Genomic DNA, 24531 nt, shown 5'->3' with positions numbered 1-24531 from the left:
TTAACGATGCTGAGTTTTTACTTTTGTATATAAAAATTTAATGAGAAAAATATGTGTTAAAATTATAATTTGTCATATCTCTGATTGCACCTAATCCTTTAAAAAAAATGTATACCTAGTAGTTACGCAACGAATATATCGGATAACTTGAGTTAATTTAACCCTCACTTGATTGGTGATGGCTTCTAGCTTAGAGTTTGTTTTCTTGTCATGGTCGTTTGGACTGAAATTTCCTCTCTGTATTTTAATTGAAATACTTAGAGCGAACAGATTATTATTGAAAAATTTCAATTAATTCTTAATTTAACTCACTCAATCTAAAATTGAAATGTCTGCAAATAAAACGTGTGAAAACAAAGGTAAATAGCAGATTCGCCCACCGTTTGGAATTTGCAAGAATAAAATATTCAACGATTTAAAAAAATTAAATATTCTTTTGCTAACTCAGAAATAAATAATTCATAAAACATAATGCCATTTTTTAACTAAAAAAGAAGAAACGTCACTTTCAGCTGCACGGAAGCTACATGTAATACTCTACATATGATAGATGCATTTTTGTAGCAACTTTATGTAGAATTAACTCTGAAAAAGTTACCGAAAACGCTTTTCATTCAACAGAAAAAATTTTGCCGGTCATCATCTACTTTATTTGGCTTCCGACGCTTGCTTCTGCGTGTCGCAGACTTCGCAGCTTCCTGCTGCGAGGGAGTTAGGGATATCTGTTTACTTCTATTTTGCGCCATGGCAGCTACATATGAAAAATAATTTCTGTCAATCTGATTGTAATAATTAGAGTAATTATTCCAGAGGTACTTACGAGCTATCTATGCTACGCATAAACTAATTGCATAATTATTGACTTCGTGTTTTATTAATATATAATACCACATATGAAGGGTATAACTATTCCTTCATACAATTATCGAGCCATTTGGCAAGTCAACCATGTGTCCATCAATGCATTTGTTAATATTATATTTTGAGTGCTTCGCACAGAAAATTTTTTATACTCTCGCAACAAAGTTGCTAAGGAGAGTATTATAGTTTTGTTCACATAACGGTTGTTTGTAAGTCCTAAAACTAAAAGAGTCAGATATAGGGTGATCAGGGTGACGAGTAGAGTTGAAATCCGGATGTCTGTCTGTCCGCCCGTCCGTCTGTCCGTCCGTCCGTGCAAGCTGTAACTTGAGTAAAAATTGAGATATCATGATGAAACTTGGTACACGTATTTCTTGGCTCCATAAGAAGGTTAAGTTCGAAGATGGGCAAAATCGGCCCACTGCCACGCCCACAAAATGGCGGAAACCGAAAACCTATAAAGTGTCATAACTAAGAAATAAATAAAGATATTAAAGTGAAATTTGGCACAAAGAATCGCATTAGGGAGGGGCATATTTGGACGCAATTTTTTTGGAAAAGTGCGCGTGGCCCAGCCCACTACTAAGTTTTTTGTACATATCTCGGAAACTACTATAGCTATGTCAACCAAATTGTATAGAGTCGTTTCCTTCAGGCATTTCCATATACAGTTCCAAAATGGAAGAAATCGGATAATAACCTCGCCCACCTCCCATACAAAGGTTATGTTGAAAATCACTAAAAGTGCGTTAATCGACTAACAAAAAACGTCAGAAACACTAAATTTTACGGAAGAAATGGCAGAAGGAAGCTGCACCCAGGTTTTTTTTTTTAAATTCAAAATGGGCGTGGCGTCGCCCACTTATAGACCAAAAACCATTTATCGGGAACTACTGTACCGATTTCAATGAAATTCGGTATGTAATATTTTCTTAACACCCTGATGACATGTAAAAAATATGGGTGAAATCGCTTCACAACCACGCCTTCTTCCAATATAACGCTATTTTGAATTCCATCTGATGCCTTCTCTGTATAATATATACATTAGGAACCAATGATGATAGCGGAATAAAACTTTACACAAATACGGTATTTGAAAAATATGTACATAAATGACTGATAATGAAATCTCGATTATCACTTTATCGTGCGAGAGTATAAAATGTTCGGTGACACCCGAACTTAGCCCTTCCTTACTTGTTATTTTTGGATTACGAACGAAAACATTTTTTGTATAGTACTTAATGTCATTATCTGTTCTACAGCTATGCTAAATATACAATATTTTTTTATTTTGACACACATCAATATGTGACCCGGTTATTGGTTTCTTCTGTTTTTCTCTGCGACTAAAATTAATAAATCACCGATTTCAGACATAAGTACATATGCATATGTATGTATGTGAATGTATATACCTTGAGATAAATTTTTTAGTATTTTTAGTGTTCAACAAACACATTTTGTTAAGAAATCGTTCCAAATTTCGCTGTATGCAGTGAAATAATTTATGTGTATTTGTTATGTGAGTAAACATTTTTTACGCTTCGGACTTAAGGGATCCCGGTGGTCTAAACCCCTCAAATTAAGAGTGTTTTCTGGATTTTTTTTAAGGTTTAAAAAAAGAGCAATCAATTTAAAATTTTTACGGTTTATTTATACACTTATGAAAAGTACAAAAATATTTTTTTGTTAAATAAAAAAGATTTTTAACAATATTAAAAATGGCGTCAAACAAAACTATCTTAAATGATGACTCCCGGTGCCGTTGTTGATTTTGACTCTTCTGAACATCTGAAACAATAAATTAAAATTTGATCGTAGTTCTAGCGATAGATATTGATCTTATAAACACCATATTAAAATTTCAAGTGATTCGGATGGATATTTTGTTTTTCATAAACGGCACGCCGAAAAAAGTAGTTTTGTGATAAATGACGTACAAAGCATCCATTCATCGAGCCCCTTGACCGCGCGCTAGCTGCTAAAACGACTGAGGAAGCTAAAATAATGTGAATATCATTCCAAAAATTTTACAGTATATTCTTAAAGACTTTATACTTTCGAACTATCAAAAAAATCGATTTTTTGAAAATTCTAGACCACCGGGACCCCTTAAATGACTCAACAATAGTAAGGAAAGAGTATACTTCATAAGGATGCTACCGGCATTACTTTGAATTTCTTCCGGCTATATTTTGAGACAAACACAATCATACTTGCCCGAAATCAGTGGCGTAACTAACCTACGTTGTGCCTGGTGCGGATGATGAATTTTGCGCCCTTCATAGATTGTGCGCCGCGGGCCCCCCGTCATTCAAAAATCATAGCTAAGATAAAAAAAATTTTAAGGTATTTTTACTTTATAACGCGCGCAGTTACCATTTTTTTGAACCCTTTGTCACAAAAAAAATATTTTGTTTTTTTTTTTTATTATTATTTATTATTATTTTTTTATTTAATTTAATTGTTAATTTAAACAAACAACAGTTAGAAAAAATAAATCACATTATTTTCATAAACAAAACGACCGTTTTTAAAACAAAGAGAAACATTTTTAAAATAATTGTTAATTAAAAAAAATTAACTACGTAACAATACCTACAGATCTAAAAAGTAACATCTTATACACTACATTTTTGGTGAAATAGGAACTCTTAAAACAAGGAATTAAGCCAGTGAACACTTAAGCTACCTACGAACTAAAACTAATTTATAAAATAATTTTGCAAGATTTGCGAGATGCAAACTCATCAATGAGTAAATCGAAATTCAATTGTTTCGCAATAGAATTTTCAATTGATAAAATTCCTAACCCACTGAGCCTTTGTTGGCCCATTGACGATCTCAAATATGTTTTTATCAGTTTTAGCTTACTGAAAGCTCTTTCGCAAGATGCGACTGTTACAGGAAGGGTAAGGAAATTCCTGAGAGCTGCATCTACGTTTAGAAAAGTATCTGCCAAAGAGAATTCGTGAAGTTTTTGCAGCTTGTCTTGAAGGGTCTCTTATTCACTTTCAGAAAATAATACATCTGATTGAAATTTCAGTGATTCTAATTCGCCTAAAAATTCCAATGCATTTATATCGCGTTCGTATTCATTTGCTAAATCTCTGGCATGCTTTCGTTTCGACGTCATTGTGTTTCAAGTTAGCAATTGATAAAAAATTGAAATCCTTTGCAATTGTATTCATTTTTTGGAACCTCCATTTTAGATCGACTAATAATGAATCTATCTCCTGAAATATTTGTGTCCTAAATTTTTCTTTGCTCTTTAAATTGTACCCTTCTTCAGTGCTCTCGTCCAGATCTTGCCGTTTAATTCGTCTTTTTCTTTTTTCCGGAAAGTGGTCGTCAATATCTATGTATTTCTTGTGCCAGATCTTGGGCATCATTGTAATATTTTTCAAAAGATTCATTTCGTATTTCTTGGACCTGTTTTGTTAAACCTTCAATTATTTTTGAAGCAGTATCCAGTGTAATATCCTTGCTTTGGAGGGTTTTATTTATTCGATCTATAGCAGTTAAAATTCTGGACCAAATTTGCAAGAAACAAAGAAACTTGAAATCGATGCTGTTGATCAAACTTTGTGCACCAGAGATAGTCTCGGCGTTAAAATTGTTAGACGTCAATGTACATATGTAGAGCACCAATGACTCCTTTAAGCTGGTGATATAAAGCATTTACCGCTTTGGCTTTGGAAGACCACTTAGTATCCGCATGACATTTTAAAGTTATATGAATCTTTTCCAATAAAATATTCCAACGTATTGTTGATCCAGAAAAAAAAGTAAATATTCTCTGAACGGTCCCAAAAAAAGTTATTATGTCCGGTGTAACGCTAGCAGCATGTACTCCTGCCAAGTTTAGACTATGTGCTGCACATGGCACAAATCGAGCATATTTATTAATTTCTTCAATTCCGCTTCTATCTTGTCCAGAATTTCTTTTGATAAACCCTCGCCGGTTTTCTGGTATGAATGTATAAAATCAATAAATCGTTCTTCAATAGTAACTACTCCTTTGGTAATTTTTACATATCTTATAATCTGAGACATCTGCTCGTTATGTGCAAGGTCCAGAGTGCAGTCAAAAAGAATTGAATAATATTTGTCTGCTTTTGCTTCCGCAATAATATGTTTTTTAACAGCACCACTCATTAACCTAATAATTTCATTCTGTATCAGCGGAGAAATATATGATAACTGTCTCTTTTTGTGTGTTTCTATGTGATATTTTAACTCTGGATCGTATTTGGAAATCATATTAAGAGCACTTAAAAAAACTCCTGAACCGGACTCTCCCAATTTTTCACTGTGTCCCCTCAATGCTAAATTGTTTTCAGCGCTAAACAGAACAATACTAATATGTATATTTAAAATATGTCTCCACTTCATTTTTTCCCGTTGTATAGGTGTTTGGAATGCTTTATCTATGGAAGAGGGAGATTTAATGCTCTTTTCTAATGTTTTCCACCGTATCACATTTTGTAAATGGCGCGATGAATTTTCGTTATCTGGAATTCTAGGACTTAAATGACGCCAGTTGGTAAATCTTTTTTCTGGATTAGCTATAGGCGGTGTATTTGGATTTGTTGAAAGATTTTCATTAAAAAGAATGCACGGAAAACAAAATACCGCTTGCCTTTTGCCACTATAAATTATCCAGGTCCTCTCCGTATATAGTCCATTGGGTAATTTTCTTTTAAACCAGTCTCGAGGAAACGTCCTTTTGGCAGTATCATTGGAGGTCATATCGGTCATATCCGTAGAAGAAAAATCAAAATGTTTACCCTGATCAGGGCTCTGTTCGACCAAAAAACATCGAATTTGATCTGCGATTGGGTACCAAGTAACAGGATCATTTCTATCGACGGTGACGGCTGTATTGGCAACTACGGTATCTAGATCCATAGCATCTCGAACATCGGGCTCATCATTTCCATGGGAAGTATTTGAAGCTTCATTGTCGTCATCCTGAACAATCGGATTATTTCGGTTGTCATCCAGACATAGATTAAATGTTGCCGATACTTCCTGCGACGTAGATGGAATATTTGTATAGTCAGTATCTGTTTTCTCTTCGCTATTAGATTTCAGATGGTCACTAGTTTTAGTCCATTTAAGTAATGTGTCGGCCATTTTTTTACTATTGGCTTCTTTTATTCTTTTTCGTTTCCGAAACTCCGCGCCAGATGGTCTTTTTGATGACATTTTTGACAAAACCTTGGTTCTTAAATCTAAAACAAAACAAGAAAATCCCTGCATTTCTGATGGTGAACTTAGATTTGAAGATTGGTATTGTATATTATAGCACCGCGAGTGCGGCCAAAAAGAGTGACATTTTTTTTTTTTATTCTGCTCGTGGAAAAACGTAAAAAAACGTCTTCGTATTTATTTATAATAAAGCAAGAACGCATTTTTTTTACCTACTTTGCACCGCATAAAAATAAACTAACTACCTTATCTTTGGAATTAAAAAAAATTAGGGATATGTTTGACTTCGATAAAATATCTATTTCAACGAAAATGTTACCGTCAAATAATAAAAGTTGTATTGAAGTTCCACGCAAATAACAGTAACTTAACGATAAACTTTTCTTAATAAATCTGTGAAATCGGCTATTAACCTGTTAACTAAAAGCGAAAAATGTAAAAATTCGCCCTTTTTAATGAGAATTTAGATAAGTTTTATTAATTCAATAATACTTATTTCTATTAAAAATAATACCAACTTAAAATACTTACCAACTTATATAGAGCTTGTATTTTATAATTTTCAACTAAATTTAACAAATTTAACTTCCAAACACTAACTTGTCTGATTCTGATTCCACAAATAAAAAAGGATTTTAACTTGATGTTTTAAAGCTAATCAGACAATACCTCCCATTGAGCTCTGTTGTGGCTATACCAGCGATTAAATGCGTTAAAAAAAAATTGATAATAAATTTCTACTTTAACTTTAGTTGCGAAAAGCGAACTGATTGTTGTTTTTTTCAAAGTGAAGTATATTTTTGTCAATTGACACAATGACAGAGTATTTTGTCACTGGAAAACGCCTATAAAATTAGGGATGTGCGATCTAGATCGATATTTTAATATTTTATGTAGTGTTCGGTGTTCGCTGATATCGATTTTAAATTATGTTGAGCTTGTGTTGCAAAATAAAAGAAATATTTCCACCTGCACCACCCTAGTTACGCCACTGCCCGAAATCATATCAAAAATGAATTTCAAAATGTACACATGTATTCCTTCACAAGTTTCAACTTGTTGCTAAACAATTTTATCCAAGTCATATTTAAATGTCAATCTAAGTTTGAGTTTGAGACAAGGTTAGATACTACTGTGATCAAATTGAAAGGTGAATTTTCAATTTATACTTCGCGTGTTTTTCGAATCGGAAATTTTTTCCTGTTAGTGCATCTATGGTAAATTTGATGTCAAAATATTTATTAATAATGAGATATGCGTCGTTTTGTAATGCTCTAAGTGAATTGAATTGAGGATTTTCCCAAGTGCTATGATGACTGGAAAATTCGTTTTGATAAGTGTATTGCAGCGGGAGGGGATTACTTTGAAGGAGATGAATTGAACAAAATTCACCTTTCAATTTGATCACAGTAGTACAAATGCTAATGATTATAATATATTCGACCAAGATATATCAATAAATATGGATCCAATCTGTGAGGTTGTCAGGGAAAGTGAGAGAACATCTTTCTCTGGTAATAATAAATCGTGATAACAAAAATGGATAAAATCCGATTGAAAGAAAACTTAATGTACGTACATACATATGTATATCAGTATTATAAGTACACTAAATTTTCTATTATACTTTCTTACTATAGTTTAATGCCGAAAATTTGTGAAATCGGTCCACGAATTACTCAAGTTGCTAAATACTGCATATAACTGCATACAAATTAAACAGGACTTTCTGAATCTAGCGCCCCCTGGTGGAGCCATCTATATGTCGACTGGTGCGTTAGAATCTGCTATCTTTATCGATTGTCCAGTTCATGACAATCCATATATTGGAAGTGAAGTTATTGTGTTTTAAGTGTCAGTATATTTGTGTTATCGGTTCGAAAATGAGCCTTGAACAAAGAGCCAACATTAAATTTTGTACCCAAAATTTAGGCTAGTAGCAACGCCCTCTCTTATAAAACGACAAAACTTATGGAACAACCTGGTACTATACAACAATATACTCTGTTTAATAGTATAATATAGTATTAGTTATATAGGGGCTTGGCCAAGTTTTCGCTCAAATTTATCTATTTTAGGCACTAAAATACACTGTTATGAATAAAACACGCTCCCTTATTTTCATTGAGATAACTCACATATTGGCCGATATATGCGGTACAAAGTCACCCCGAAGTTCAAAAATATTTATAATAGGTATAATGGTGGCCTTTTTTGACATACAGGCATACCATTATAAGAGAAGGATTAGGCCTTAATTTTAGTTAGATATACCATACATTGACCGACATTTTCGATCAAAAGTCAACTATAGGTACCGGGGTTTAAATATTCGGTACAGAGGGGCTCGAATAGTTTTTATTGGATTTAAACAATTTTTTGTCATAAAGTGACACACACTAGAGACATTATTCGTGCAAAGTTGTGTCCCGTTATATTAACATCATATTGATTTGTGTATTGGAAACTGAAGGAATCAAGTGGAATCTAAAATTGTGTTATATGGGAAGTAGGCGTTGCTGTTGTCCGATTTCGTCCATTTTCATAATATTACAAAAGAATATTAAAGGAATGCTACGTGCTAAATTTTTTTGCAATCGGTTGCAAGTGTCCCGAGATATGGGGTTTCACCAAAAAGTGAGCGGTGCCACACCCATCTTCCAATTTTGACACCGACTCTTATAAAGCTCTTTCATACCATCTTGGTGGTAAAATTTAATGTCTCTGGCTTATTGAGTTATTGAATTATCGCGCTTTTACTAGTTTTTAACAGTACCGTTATATGGGGAGTGAGCTGGGTTATCCTCCGATTTCGTCCATACTCTGTAGCAACTGGTTGCAAGAGTATGAAAATGAAAGCTTCAAAAATTGCGCATAATGGCTGTTTCTGGGCGATTATTTCTTGGATGGGATAAAATCGGATAATAGCCACGAATGGTGCGGAGGCATGAACATGACATCATCTGATGAGTCGGTGATGTTTTCCGGACGGAGAATACTCCAGCTTTGAAGGTTTTCGATTCAATACCAGCCAGTGGAAGTAGAGGAAGTCCTCTTCTCCGTTGTTGAGATCAGGTGGAGAAAGAACTTGCACTTGGCATATCGAATTGGCGGCAAATAGTGAAACAAAGAAACGGCAGGCGCGTTGTTGTTAACTTGACTATAACCGCGTAAGCTGTGTCTACGTCAGTAAAGAAGAGAAGTCTATGACCTATAATAAAGGTTAAAAAGATACTAAATATTATTGCAATTCCTTCGCGGTATTTCTTTTAACTTACATTTCGTAATTTTACTCATACATTAGTGGTTTCTGTTGACTAGATACAATATATCAATATAATTGACTTGGAAGACAAAGAGTGTCCTCCGGATACATTCATAAGCAAAGACATTGGATGTCATGGGAAGGCTTTCGACAATAACTTATCAAATTCAAGCAAGCGATTGCCGGAAAATGCCCAAAATTGGCGACTGAGAACGCTTGGATTCATGTTGCAAGACTCTTTAAAAACGATTTCGGAAAATTTGCCCAATTTATCTTATATATGACTATAATTTATGCCGGTGGATGCAGAACGCCCTCACTGGAACACGGTTTATTTCAGAACAAGTTATCAAAAATTGGCTTGATTCATTCTTCGCCTCCAAGCCAAAGCAGTTCTTTCAGGAAGAAATCCACAAATTGCCAGAAAGATGTGGAAATTATCTATGTTCAGCAGGGCAATACTTTAAAAATATTCGTTTTTCTTAAATAAAGGTTCAAATTAAATAACAAAAAAACAGAAATATAGTTATAGACCCAACGACTTTATTCTCTAGGGGATCCTGTATAAATAAAATAAAATAATACTACTGCTATTTACAAACTCGGCAGCAGTGCTGGAAACACAAAATAAAGTCACAAAAATTGAGAAAGCTTACAAAATGGAAATAAAGTTGAGAAAGTAAAAGTAAATGGATCTCACCTGTTAAGCCATCCTTCTGCTGTCCTTCGACATTTTCTGGTGATGCGTATACTTTTATTTACTATTTGTATGTTGCTGGCAACAAACATTCGCATGGGCGTATGATGACACCCAAATGTGTTTCGTACGCACACACGTACTTATGTATGCATTTAGTTACTAGGCGGAGTTTTGCCTCGACAGTGACAATCGCTAGTATATTCGTTGTCGTGGAGTTAAGGTTTTGTTTATTCGCTCTCTCAACTTTGGCGTGCATGAATTATTCAGTATTTGCATTTTTGTAAACTCATTGAATTATTCCTGCAACTACAACGATAACTGTAGTGTTTTTATTCAAATGTGGCGCCCGCTGTTATCACCAAATTCACAAGCATATGTCAGTTTATAATGTGCGCTTTGTATTGTCATGTACGTGAATTAATGTATTCATACATACATACATATCTACATATGTACATATATGTAAATATCTTCAGAGTTGTGGAAAAGTGGATCAGCATTTCACTCGTAATTGCCAGAGCTCGTTTCGTCACATGCACTTATGCATAACCAGATACACGTGCATATCTACTATACAGTGAGCCACAAAATCTTCGTTAGAAATAATAATTTTAAGTTTTATTATTTTAATGAGAATTTTGCGATACTGTTCGAATTTTGTGCAACACGTGTGGTTGCTAGTTTCATGCTGTACTTATATTTAGAGTTTACGGTGCTTGAAAGCTTTTGACTGAGACTTGTGTATGTGTTGCGTGCATTTAGTTCAATTTTCCCGATTGTGGGGACCAGTTTAGGTTCTAGTTTCTTAAAATTTTATTTTGCTGAGTCAGATTAAGTAATTTATAACACACATATCCATTTTTTAAATGAATTATTAATGGAACATTGAGCACGGTTGAAACGCTTAATATTGTCGGGAGCCGGAGAAAATGCGGTAGAAGCTAATAAATGCACTTAGTATGTTAATGTCTGCAACGAAACGAAACTATTACCTGTAGAAGAAGACTTAAGGGGTTAGGGGTAGTCAGAATTTTCAAAAAAATATTTTTTTTTTGCATTTTCGTTAAGTGTAATATCTTAAAAATATTCTCTGAAATTTTCGCGTTGATCCGATAGTTAGTTTTTGAGTTATTCGACAAATAACAAAGAGAGCTCGGGTACTTCAAAGCGCTAGTGTGAAACTTTGAACGCGTTTCCATTTTGTTAATTTTTGAAAAAAAATATCCTTCGATCAGGCCCGAGTTTATCTATTTATAAAACAATTTTTTTTTTGTTCGATTGATTTTAGATGAATCTCCTAAGTCCTTGGTTGCCACCGCAAGAACCTTTTTTTGGAACTGGGTCAACACACACACACACTATAACTTTGGAAATTAATTTTTTTTTTTGAAATTTTCTTGACTTCAAGTCAACACATTCTATAATAATGCCATATTACTACTTTTGTAAAATAACACGATTTAATAGCAAAACAAAAATACTGAAAATTCTCATTTTTTCGTGCCTCTGACTACCCCTAACTCCTTAAAGAAACAACACCCTAATTGGTATGTTGAACAATAGAAGCTGGTTAAATGATCCACTGAGACCAATAAAAAATAAATCGTTTGGGATCTGCTGGGAGAGTGTGGTTTTGATACGGCAAAAATGTTCGCGCAAAGTTGAACAAACGTGAAAATTCGGTGATGGCTCTTTTATGCTACATACTTGTATATTATGTAACGTTGAAAAACTATGGGTGCTTTAATTGAAAGTATGCCTCAGATGATGAATCTTATTATTAAAGCTAAGGACGGGGATATTAAGGACTAAAAGTGAAAAGCGGATATATAGTATATGTTTATTAAAGTATTTTTTAGCTCCATTAGCTAAAATATATAAATTATTTTATGTTTTTGCTAATACTATTTCGTAATTTCCAGTTAAAAATGAATTAAATATAAACGAAAAGTAAAATCTACGTTTATATGAACAATTTTGTGGATCACTGTACGTGTGTTTCTGATGTCTATTTCGATGGCAGCACGCCTCAACAGCCATCGATCGAAACCGCTGTTGTGGCCGCATTCTCCCCCCGCTCTACTTTATCCGATTCGAGTTTTTGCTCGGCAATGTCAGGGTGAACTATAATTAATGCGTCAATGCAAATGGAAATAAGGAACAAATTCAGTCACGCACATCCAAACTCAATTCCGACTCGAAGATTCATGTGGATATTTGCTCTGTGTGTGGACAAGCATATGTGCGTGAGGATTGGATAAAATTCAGCAGTATCCAATAACTACGCTTCAACAGACCGAATGAGATTCACATTCGAATATACCTAATCTTACATTATATGCATATGTATGTATGTACGTAATTGCACTTCCAAACTTTCCAACACAAATGTATATACATATATGGTACACATATAAATCGAATCAAATTAAGATCTGTCCTCAACATGAGTGTTAAGGTGACAGTATGCAGAATATAATGATAGATGACTAAAGTTCCAATATAATAAATTGTCCACTCTCACAATATTTTGCTAAGTGCTGAGTGTAACAATTGTGCTCAGCTAGAAGTTATTGTAACACCTAAAGCTAATCGAGATAGATATAGATTTATAGATATATAAATGATCTGGATGACCAGACGTGTTGAAATTCGAGTGACTGTCTGTTCGTTCGTGTAGCCTGTACCTTGAATAAAACTTAAGATATCTCAATGAAGCCGAGTGCACGTGTTCTTTGAAACCAGCAGAAGATCAGCACCGAAGATGGATGGAAGCAGACAAATTTCACGCCTACAAAATTGCAGTAACCGAAAAATTATAAAATGCTTCAACCGCGCCACACATTAAGATATGATATAATTTGGTATGGTGAATTGCAGTAGTGAGGTCATCTTTGGATTGAACTTCTTTAAAAAGTGGGCGTTGCCGTGTCCTCTAAACATATTTTAAATCTTACAAACCACTACTGTTATATCAACGAGATTATGTCAGGACAAATATTTTCGTCGCTTGCATTTACAGTGTGAAAATAAGTGAAATCGGATAATACCACTTTCTATGTAATGGTTAAGTTGAAAATTATTTAGTGCAATAACTGGCAAAATAAATAAAGGGTATATCACAATACAAAAATGACCTTATTCGCACCACTAGTTTTCTAGGCCTCATATACCGAATATGAGGACCCCAGTGTCTATGTCTGAACTTTTACCGTAAATATTGGTAAATTTGTAAAGTCTAGTATTAAAATCTAGAATCTCTGTAAATCAGAATCTTTTCATGATAACAGCATGCACTTGTATCAAAAAATTAGTAAAAACAGGTCAATACTACCCTTTAGCCTCTATAAAACTTATGTACTTTATATCTTATACATATGTTATGCAATATGTGAAGTATCTTGGTGGAACTCAATGAGCACCTTTGTCTGCTCTGATAAGTCGTAATGGCGAAAATTGACAAAATCGGTTCAATACCCGTAATGCCAAATATTATTGCCATCAGTTCAGACGGCGCCTAGAGAAGGTCAATATAGTGATTTCCGTCTGAAACTTATTTAGTTTATGACCTAAAAAACACATGAGCTAATAAGATACCAAATATCATTCAATAATATACATACATACATATGTTGAAACATATATTAATATAAACTTCTGCAATAGCCGAAAATATTTCCCCACCTTTGATCTTTGCAAGTTCTGTTATTTTAAGCAAATATCTAAAGTTGGCGAAGAAAACTATATTTAAATTAGGTGGGGATATACATATATAATTCACGCAATTATGAAGACATAAGAACAATGAAGATATAAAAACAAAACTAGTCTTCTTAATATGTATTAACTCTGAACCGGAATAGTGTCAATTCGTCCATACCTCCATTAGTCTTCTTGTTGATTTTTTACTTACATATTGCCCCACTGCAATATATCGTCGTAAACAATTGAGGTATCTTAAGGATATGAAAATTGCAGTGAGGCTGCTTGCCATTTATTCTAACAAATTTCAAGGGTCTATACTTATCTACTGCTCCCAAATTTTGCTTTCTCTTGTTTGATTTCCTTCGTTTATAAGTATGTGCTCCTGAGCTGTGGGCAAAGAATAGTAAGACTTTGTTCATAATTTTAAAATTCTTAATTTATTTTTCAAAATATATGTCGTATCCTCAACGTAATCCTCCTTGACCCCAATACACTTGTATCAACGTTTTTTACAATCTTCGAAGTAAATTTCCGATATTGCCGGACTCAAACTTGTAAAAAGTCTTACTATTTTTGCCCACATTAGTATAATAATTTAAAGAAAACCAAAACTACAATTATTAAGATCTTGAAAATATTGAGACTGCAATACCATTATAAATGCACATATGCTTTCTTTTCCAATGACCTATCTATTTTTATATTCTAACTGTTATAAAGTTGAGTTCATTGGATTACTTCTGTGCAAAATAACAAAATATTATAGTATCGTATTCTGAATACATATCTACGTATTTCATAAACCGAGTATACTTCCAACATTGCCATTGTTATTTGTAATGGTCAGACCTCGGAATTTTACATTTTTCTCATTTTTCATCACATTATTGCCAAACTTTTTATACCCTGAACAGGGTATATTAAGTTTGTCACGAAGTTTGTAACACCCAGAAGGAAGCGTCGGAGACCCTATAAAGTATATATATAAATGATCAGTATGTCGAGCTGAGTCGATTCAGCCATGTCCGTCTGTCTGTCTGTCCGTCTGTCCGTCTGTCTGTATATATACGAACTAGTCTCTCAGTTTTCAAGATATCGTTTTGAAATTTTGCAAACGTCATTTTCTCTTCAAGAAGCTGCTCATTTGTCGGAACGGCCGATATCGGACCACTATAACATATAGCTGCCACACAAACTGAACGATCGGAATCAAGTTCTTGTATGGAAAACTTTCACATTTGGCATAGTTATTGATTTAACGTACGGAACGGAAACGTTATATGGAAAATAAGCGGGGTTATCACCCGATTTCATCCCTTTTTGCAGTGTCGCAGTTTCTATCGCAATCCGCTGTGCCAAATCACATCTTAATTTAGTAATGTCACCTTATAGGTTTTCGTTCAATGGCGTTCTGTGGGCGTGGCAGTGGTGCAATAACGCCCATCTAGGAGCTCATTCCCCTTTTTTGAACACGTATAGTTTTATAATATCTCAATTTTTACTAAATTTATCGTTGCACAGGTGGACACACGGACACCCGGATGGACTGACAGACGAACAGTTCCTTGGAATTCAACTCGTCTCGTCAACCTGTCCATTAATACATAGCCCTATATCCAACTCCATCTTGAGCTGACACAAACAACTGTTACGTGAACAAAACTATTATACTCTGTAGTAACATGTTGCGGAAGTTTAAAAATCTGCAGCATATGCAAACGAATTTCATCGAAAAATATAATTCCATTTATAAAATATTAAATTGCGAACTATATAGAAGGACATTTTTCTTGCGTTAAAAGCAATCAACAAAGAGAGGCCAATACCATTTTCCCTGTCCAACGCTTTGCCTTATAGTATTGTTGAAAAACCAGAGCAAAGCTTGTTATGAAAAGCAAAGCTCACCCAAAAAAAGCTGTGCTTGTTGCTAAGCACGGACAAATTGTAGCCGAAAACAGATGCAGTTTCTTTAATGTCTCTTCCCCTCTTTCTGGACACTTTGTGTAACATATTTGGCGCCATAATTTCTTTACTGTTTAATATTAGCGTTTTAGTTAACAAGCTATTAGGTCTCTAATTACTTAAGAATATTAACATTGTCATATCTAGTCGCAGAGCGATTAAAGTGAAGTGAGCTAAATGCTACAACAAAATACTATAAAAGGAAACTTTAGTAGGCAAATGGTTTTGTAGCCTTTCTGAAAAGTGCTTTAAAATTGATGGAAAATATAATTTTTGCAGCTTGTGACAAATAGGTAAAATTTAAATAACTGGCGTATGCAAACCAATTTTAATTTTTTAATTTTAGTTTACGAATTTCAATAATTGTTAACGAAAATATTTGTTTGCAGTAAGCCTAATTGTTATATTAAATGTGTGTCCTAACGTCTGTATTACTTTTGATTCCTTGCGAAAAAATTTCAATTGCCGCAGCAAATTGCTACTGCACTTCACAGATGGTCAAAAGCATCCAACAACAACAACTATAAAAATGCGCCAGTTTCTAGCCATACGTCCAGCAATTTGTCCGTCAATGCCAAAAACGAATTTAAAATTGATTTATATACAGCGTTGGCTGCGGGAAATATAGCATTGAATGTGCTTAGCAAAGCTACATTTAATACTTACAAAAATACATACTTAGGGTGACTAATCACAGACGAAAGTACTCTCAGAAGAGCTACAGCAATAAGTGTTGTCAACAGTTAATTCGAAAAATTCGCGACAGTATCAAAAACCAAAGAAACGGACAAACAAGGGAGATATGTCGCGAATTTAACTGTCAGCACATTGAGCAAAAATTATTATTCATGTTCTTTTGATTTGTCGGGATTTTATATAAACTCATTTCGAGAGATTTGTGGCAATCATAACTCTCTTGGAATCGAATGTTTTATTTGTACACATTGTTTTTCATTTGACGAGATATCTTCACGAAATTCGATTATTGAAAATAAATGGATTATTGTTTAAGACAATGGTGCAATCTCTAAAGAAATTCTTCAGGTCGGAACACTACCATACGAAGAAATCACTGCTATACAAGCTGAACGAACAGAATTCATATATACAAGTATATAAGGACAATTTTGTATTTATGTAGGGTATTATAAATTCAGTGCAATCGAAGTCAATGAATCGTTCTTTCTGGTTTTTATTAGTTTTTGATCTGTTTAATATGAGTAATGTTTTGTAATTTATTTGCATGGTTGTATTTCATGAAAATGTGCAAAAAAAATATAATTTACGCATATTGTGTGGTAGAAAAAAATACCCGAAATTTTCGTAAGCACTTTTTGGAATGTCCTTCAGCTTCTTCTGCGAATTTTGTTTTATCTTTTCGATCGACATAAAATGGATTCTCTGAGGTGGCAATTTCCGTTTGGGGAACAAGAAAAACTCACAAGGAGCAAAATCTGGTGAATACGGTGGTTGTTCGATGGTATTCACTGCGTTTTTGGCTTTAAATTTGGTCATAATCGTGTCTCGGTGCAATGGTGCATTATGACCATGTAAATTCAATGAATTGTTCTTCCACAATTCCGGCTGTTGTCGATGGATGTTTTCACACTGCGCATCAATATGACCTAATAAAACCACGAATATTGAAAACAAGAAAAAATTTAACTTCGGCTGAGCCGAAGCTAATATACCCTTCACAGGTGCATCTCTCTTAGTAACTATGTGTTCAGTTTATACGGAAGCTACATGCTATAGAAATCCGATCTGAACAATTTTTTCGGAGATTATATTATTACCTTAAGTAGTAATCCATGTCAAATTTCGTGAAGATACCACGTCAAATTCGAAAGTTTTCCATACAAGCCCTTGATTCCGACCGCCATACCTATATGCTATAGTTAGCCGATCTGAACAATATTACATTATTTCTATGAACAACAACTCATACCAAATTTCGTGAGGATATATCGTCAAATGAGGAAGTTTCCCATGCAAGTATTGATTCCGATCATTCAGTTTGTATGACAGCTATATGCTATAGTTATCCTCGGAGATTACATTGTTGCCATAGAAAATAATCTATACCAAATTTCGGGAATATATCTTGTCAAATGCAAAAGTTTTCCATACAAGAACATATTTCCGATCGTTCAGTTTGTATGGCAGCTATATGTTATAGTGGTCCGATATCGGTCGTTCCGACAAATGAGCAGCTTCTTGAAGAGAAAATGACGTTTGCAAAATTTCAAAACCATATCTTAAAAACTGAGGGACTAGTTCGTATATATACAGACAGACGGACGGACAGACAGACAGACATGGCTAAATCGACTTAGCTCAACATACTGATCATTTATATATACATATACTTTATAGGGTCTCCGACGCTTCCTTCTGGGTGTTACAAATTTCGTGACAAACTTAATATACCCTGTTTAGGGTATAAAAAGCAATGAGTGCCACCTTGATTTTTTAGCGGATTTGGCGTGGGTTTTTTGGTTCCGGCTCGCTTTCTTCCCTCCATTCCGATGATTGTTGACTTATTTGCATGTCAAATTCATAAACCCATGCCTCATCGGCAGTTATTATGCTCTTGATGAATTTGGGATCTGAATTTTCATCAGTTGAAGAAGTCGAAGGTCGTCCCGAAAGTGACATGTCTTTAGCAAACCTCTTTAATGGTTTTGCACGACCCGTAGGCTTGTGTTTTTGACAAAACTGAATCACCGAAGCCTTTTCAGACATTCGCAACTATTTCGCGCACAAAATTTGATTAGTAATACAAAACTGGATGCAAATTCTTTGTTCGATATTTTTATCCATTGTAAGAATTGCAACGCACTGCTGAGGTGTACCGACTTAAGCAGCTGCTGTAAACAAACTGGTTAACAGATCGCGCACATATGTATTTGTAAGTATGCCAAATTGATTGACAGTCCTACCAACTTAGCTAAATATATATATTTTTTTTTTGTAAATATCATTTACGCGGGAAATTTAATAACAATTTCCGGGTGCGTTTTTGTCTTAATGCATGCATATCGTTTTCAACGCCATTTTCAATGAAACGTATTTTGATGTCATCAGAATTTACATATCCTAACTCTAGAAAAATATGCAAATATGCTAAATACATGGTCGAGTTATGAAGTAAACAAATAAACAAGTCATCACTGACTGCTCGGAGAAATATCCACCATTGCGATTTATTAATCTCTCGAAAATATTTTTGTCAGTAGCGCAATGGATGTACAAGGATGATTTTTTTTGCTCTCTTTATGAACTTATTTAAGTTTTTCTGACAATAAATGCTTGGATATTATTTCAGATTGGCCATTTATATTTCTATCAATATCGAACAACATACGACTATCAGTTTGATTTTGAGAACGAAAAACTTGTGTCATTATTTCATATTGAATCACAAGAACATTAATTTTGGGTTGTTTTGCTTCCGGTCCTTTGCCATAAATTAATGAAATGTTTTCATCCAAGTATACGCTTTTAATGGAATGCGAGTTTATTTTTTAATAAATCCTTACACCATTCAACCAACCCTCACACATTTATGTATTTCCACAAAGTTTCTGCGAAGTTCTCGTTTGTCTGCTGTAACCTTATCCGATTACGAAAAAATTGTGTTAACTTATTGTTTTCAAATTTGAAACGAAATAACATCCTCACTTTCAATTTATAATCAGATCGAATTATACCAAATATAATATCCTTGGCTTGACGAAACTGGAAAATTATTTTTTAATTATTCGGATGAATAGAATACAAAGAGTTTCTATTGGAGATTGTAAGATAATTTAGTTTTATTTATTTTAAAGGATTTTTATTTAAATTATTCAGCTGCACCGAAGCTAATTATGCCCTTCACAGGTCAGTTTGTATGATAGCTATATGATTTCGATCGATCAGTTTGTATGGCAGCTATATGCTATAAAGGTCCGACATAAATTTTTTCGGCAGCTCCTTTTGACTTAGGTTCGTGTCGAATTTCGTGTAGATATGTGATGGTTAAGTTTATATATTAAATATATGCTATAGTGAACCGATATCAGCAGTTGCGACATATGAGCAGCTTCTTGAGGAGACAAGGAGTGTGCAAAATTTCATATCGAAATTTAAAAAAACTGAAGAACTACTTCGCGTATATACAGACAGACGAACTCAGTTCATACTGCTGATCATTTATTTATATAATTTATAGGATTTCCGAGTTTCCTTCTGGGTCTTACAAACATCGTGGAAAATTTAATACACCCGTTCAAGGTATTATAACTGCTTACAATGATTTAGGAAAATTGTGTTCGAACTCAATTGATAACTATTAGCAATACGAGGGCTGCTATATATATTCTGACCTAGGGCAACATTAAGTGTTGCCAGGTGCAATCTGACATTTCCATTGGAAAGTTTGACATTTTTTAGCATAACATCACTCAGAACGTTTTGTGATTTAATCGTGAATTGTTTTATTTACAGGGAATTAAAAAATTCATCTCGGCCAAAAAATGGAATTAACTCGTGAACATTTTCGTGCGATCATTTTTCACAACTTTCGACGTGGATTATCACGACAAGAGTGCATCGATGAACTAAAATCTTTGTATGGCTATGAAGCACCATCCTATAGCACTGAGAAAAACTGGTACAACGAATTCAATCGTAGCCGACGCTCGCTCAAAGACGAATTCCGTGAAGGTCGTCCGGTCAGCCGTTGTGCCAGAAAACATCGATGCCGTACGTGAACTGATAATGCAAGACCGTCATGTAACATATCTTCAGATAGAGGCATGCCTATACATTTCTCCCACCAGCATACATTCGATATTGCATGAACACCTGGCCGTAGAAAAGATTTGTTCTCGTTGGATCCCGCACAATTTGACAATCGCTCAAAAAAAGGCTCGTGTGGATTGGTGTAAAGAAATGCTGAAAAAATTCGATCGCGGAGCTTCAAAAGACGTTTATAAGATCGTCACAGGTGACGAATCATGGATCTATGCGTATGAGCCCGAAACAAAACAGCAATCGACAAAAAAACCAAAAAAATTAAAAAAATAACATTTTCGTTGATAAATATGCCTATTTACATTATTATGCCAGAAAAAAATATAGCAACCTATGTACGTATAGTTGTAGCCACTAATCTCAGCACGTTCAAAAAATGATTTCCCTTTAATAAATCTATTTTTTACGGATTAAAAATTAAAATTTTTGTAATATTATTTTGAAATTCGATCGATTCTGAATTTCTTATTACATCAATTCAACTAAAGTTTGTTATAATTACTGACGTGTGCCGATAAACTTTATGCATGCCAAAGTATGTATAAATATACATAAATTAATTATGTTAATTATGTATATGCACTTAAATGACTTTAAGATTAATATACATACATATGTATATACATATACATATAACCGTGATAATAAACATCTACACAGCGCTGTAATCAATACGGCAATTTGTCTTGCTTAATCTACGTTGGTTTCTAATGGTAGTGTCAACAAACCATAACCACTCCCAGTACACGCTCGCACCAAATTATTCGTAGCCAAACATCGCCGACGGCCGTATTGTGGTAGAAACAAGGCAACTTTTCAGAAGTGCTTGACGCGGGCGCTTTTCTCAACAAACATAAATAAAAAATCAAAACATTTCGATTTTGACACTGTTAATCGATTTTTGCCGATTTTTTGCTTTTAGATCGTAAATTAATCAAATTTATGCGCAACATTAAAGGACAATACACAAAGAAAACTTTATCAATAAAGCACTTGAAGGGCGTTTAACACCATACAATCGTACTACAATCACTTTTGCGACGACAATCAAATTCGTTTAGGCATTTACTATTCACTAACACTTAGTGGGGCAACTAACCAACCATCGTGCACTTTCACACAAGCTCGCTGACTTTAGTTCCTTAAACAGTGAGATGCAGCCAACTCCTTTCGCACTGAGCACTTATTTGCACACTCAAGGTTTTCACGTTCACTGCACTTCGCCGCCAGTTACTGATAACGTGTCATCTTAATTTGTCCGAGCTGACAACACACACACAACTATAATTTAAGGAGTAATTTTCCGTAGGGCAATTTACAAGCGAAGCCGGTCTACCAGCGTCAACGCTAAAGGGACTACTAATGGCGATGCTGTCTGTCATCTTGCCTGATGTCTTTCTTCTATCTCCTTGGGTTGCTCTTTCACTCAGCAAGGTAGAAAAGGAGCAGGTGCAGCAGAGCATGCGCGCTCTTTATCTGATTGTAGGTAAAGCAGTGCTACGAAATTAAATTGCATGCTCTTCTAACTCTTAAAGGTTAATATATTTCTGAACTAGTGTTGTATCTAAATATTAAAAGTTTGTAATGTGTGAACTAATTTCTATTTTAGTTTACCAAAGCATAAATTTTTCTCTTTCGCTCGGTCCATCACTCATAAATTCTCTCTTCTGGCGCTTTTTTTTTTTGTTCTCGTCTATCTGTTGATTCTTGATACGAAGTCGTACCTGGGTGACTCTGCGTATAAGCAATGGGGAGTGACTGTTAGTGCCAATTTGTCATCAACTGTTCCAAAATTAAAATATATGTACATATGTATGTATATACACATGTATGTACAAAAATATTCATTCACGTCGGATGTGAGAGATATGTGTTTATATTTTTTAATTTGCATGCCACACACCATCGACAATGCTTTATGATAACTGTACAATGGAAAAGCTATTGTGTTTATTAAACTCACACAAATGAATCCTTACAATAGCGATATGAATTGTGAGCGTAATGGGCTTTTCAGGAAGAATATAATTCCTTTTGTGTTTGTGTGTAAAAGGCATGCTCAAGGGTAAATGCTTGACAGTGAAGCACTGTCTTTGCAACATCCGAACATTTGACCGAAAATTGCGGAAAGTATTGCAGCATAATTATAACGTGATTGACCTTCCAGTAATAGTCTGTTACAACATTAGTTAAACATAGATTTAAATGTGAATCGAAAAATACTTTTTTATATATTTAATTTACAATCAGTAATTTTCAGGAAGTAATTAAGGCATTAAGGTAAATTTGTATGGAAATATATTTTTCTTGATTTTGATCGGTCTGTTTGAATGACGGCTATGTGCTATAGTGATCCAACAGAAATACACAGTTAACTTTTTGCATAATTCACAAGAAGAATCGAATATGGAAGTAAGTGATGTCTTATTAACGACCGATACAAGAAGAGGTACTCTTTTCAATAGCCCTGTTTTTGAAGATCAAGTGTGAGTCGTTTCGCGTTAACGTTTACAAATCGTTCCACTTTATTACGGAAAATTCACGTTCTGTAAAGAATATATTTCGCGGCCTTCGCTCAACTTATGGTTAACATAATCGGCCTACTGAGCGTACTATTCGCAACATCACCCATCTTGAGATCCTGCATTCATAATTGGATAATATTCGACCGAATAAACCACCTCCAGTACGCAGTGAAGAAAGTATGGCAGCCGTAGCTGAGAGTGTACACGAAGAACGTGGAGAGCCGATTTTGGGCCATTCACAGCAACTCGGACTGACTTATGGGACGACTTGGCGCAGTTTACGTCGAGATTTTAAAGCGAAAGCGTACAAAATACAAATTTTGCAAGAACTGAAGTCGCTCGAACTTCCCAAGCGACATCGCTTCGATCTATGGGCTCTTGAAAAGTTTCAAGATTATCCGACGTTTTCGAGCAAAACTTTGTTCAGCGTGAGGCTCATATCTGGCTTAATGGGTATGTAAACAAGCAAAATTCCCACATTTGAGACGACGAGCAACCTGAAGAGATTCGATAGCTGCCATTTCATCCAGAAAAAAACAACAATTTAGTGTGGTTTGTGGGCCGGTGGAGTCATCGGTCTATAATTCTTTAAAAATGATGTCGGTGAGAACGTAACCGTCTATGGCGAACGTTATCGCGCCATGATAACCGAGTATTTGATGTCTAAAATTGAATCTCAGGTTCAACAAGACGATGGCACGTTCTACATATCGTATCAATCTACGGATTCAATGAGAGAACACTTTGGTGAGTAGACAATTTCACGTGTTGGGCCTGTCGATTATACCAAGATTATGTAATATCACATCGTTAGACTTTTCCCTGTGGGGATATGTAAAGTCTAAAGTCTATACGGACAATCTCGCTTCATTCGCCAGTTATCAGAATTGCTTGAACGAGTCATCGAAAATTGGAATCAACGGATGGACCATCCGAGACATAGCCTCGGTAAACATTTGAAAGAGATAATCTTCAAAAAATATAGGCAAAAGAATGTTCTTTCGAATGATAATAAACCTTCCCATTTTCATTAAAAAAGTGGGAAACTTCGAATTGGATCACCCTTTAAATTGAAGAACTATTGCAAATACAAATACTTAAGGTTTCATCAATCAAAGTCAAAGCAATCAACCAAGTAATTTAAAGGGCAGTTTATAATTAATTTAATCGCAATATCTGGCGTTCACAAAAGAAAATGAAAATGGTCAAGTTGACTGTTTTCTGGATGACAACCACCTTTCCCTCAACTGACAAGTTTGCTTTCAGATATATAGAAGTAACTACTTCATGAAATTATAATTCGCCTTACTTTATATTTCTTAAAGCTTTATACATACATTTAGTATTTACTTCTTAGTATATGTATATGTAATCTCAGCATTGAAACAAATGTATGATTTTTGTTAAAATCAACAAATACTACTACTTAAAAAGGCTCAATATCAAAAGGCTTGATACAATTATACTACAAATGAGTAAATATTTGTTTATTG

At 34.5% G+C, this 24531-nt stretch overlaps 1 protein-coding gene across 9 annotated transcripts in view; it reads right to left on the bottom strand.

Moving 5' to 3' along the window:
• LOC120778128 (tyramine/octopamine receptor) overlaps positions 1-21854 on the bottom strand; it is a 37911-nt gene extending 16057 nt beyond the window's left edge. The window contains exons 1-2 of one of the 9 annotated variants that reach the window (XM_040109835.1): positions 21613-21854; positions 10047-10440 (exon numbers count right to left, since the gene is read on the bottom strand). The gene's annotated coding sequence lies outside the window, so the exon portion shown is untranslated. The other 8 variants (XM_040109836.1, XM_040109838.1, XM_040109839.1 and 5 more) reach the window with 8 other exon arrangements.
• Between the last annotated feature and the right edge of the window lie 2677 nt (positions 21855-24531).

Source organism: Bactrocera tryoni, chromosome 5 (genome assembly GCF_016617805.1).
Source record: "Bactrocera tryoni isolate S06 chromosome 5, CSIRO_BtryS06_freeze2, whole genome shotgun sequence".
NCBI lineage: Eukaryota > Metazoa > Arthropoda > Insecta > Diptera > Tephritidae > Bactrocera > Bactrocera tryoni.
This window is presented reverse-complemented; position numbering and strand designations above follow the sequence as displayed.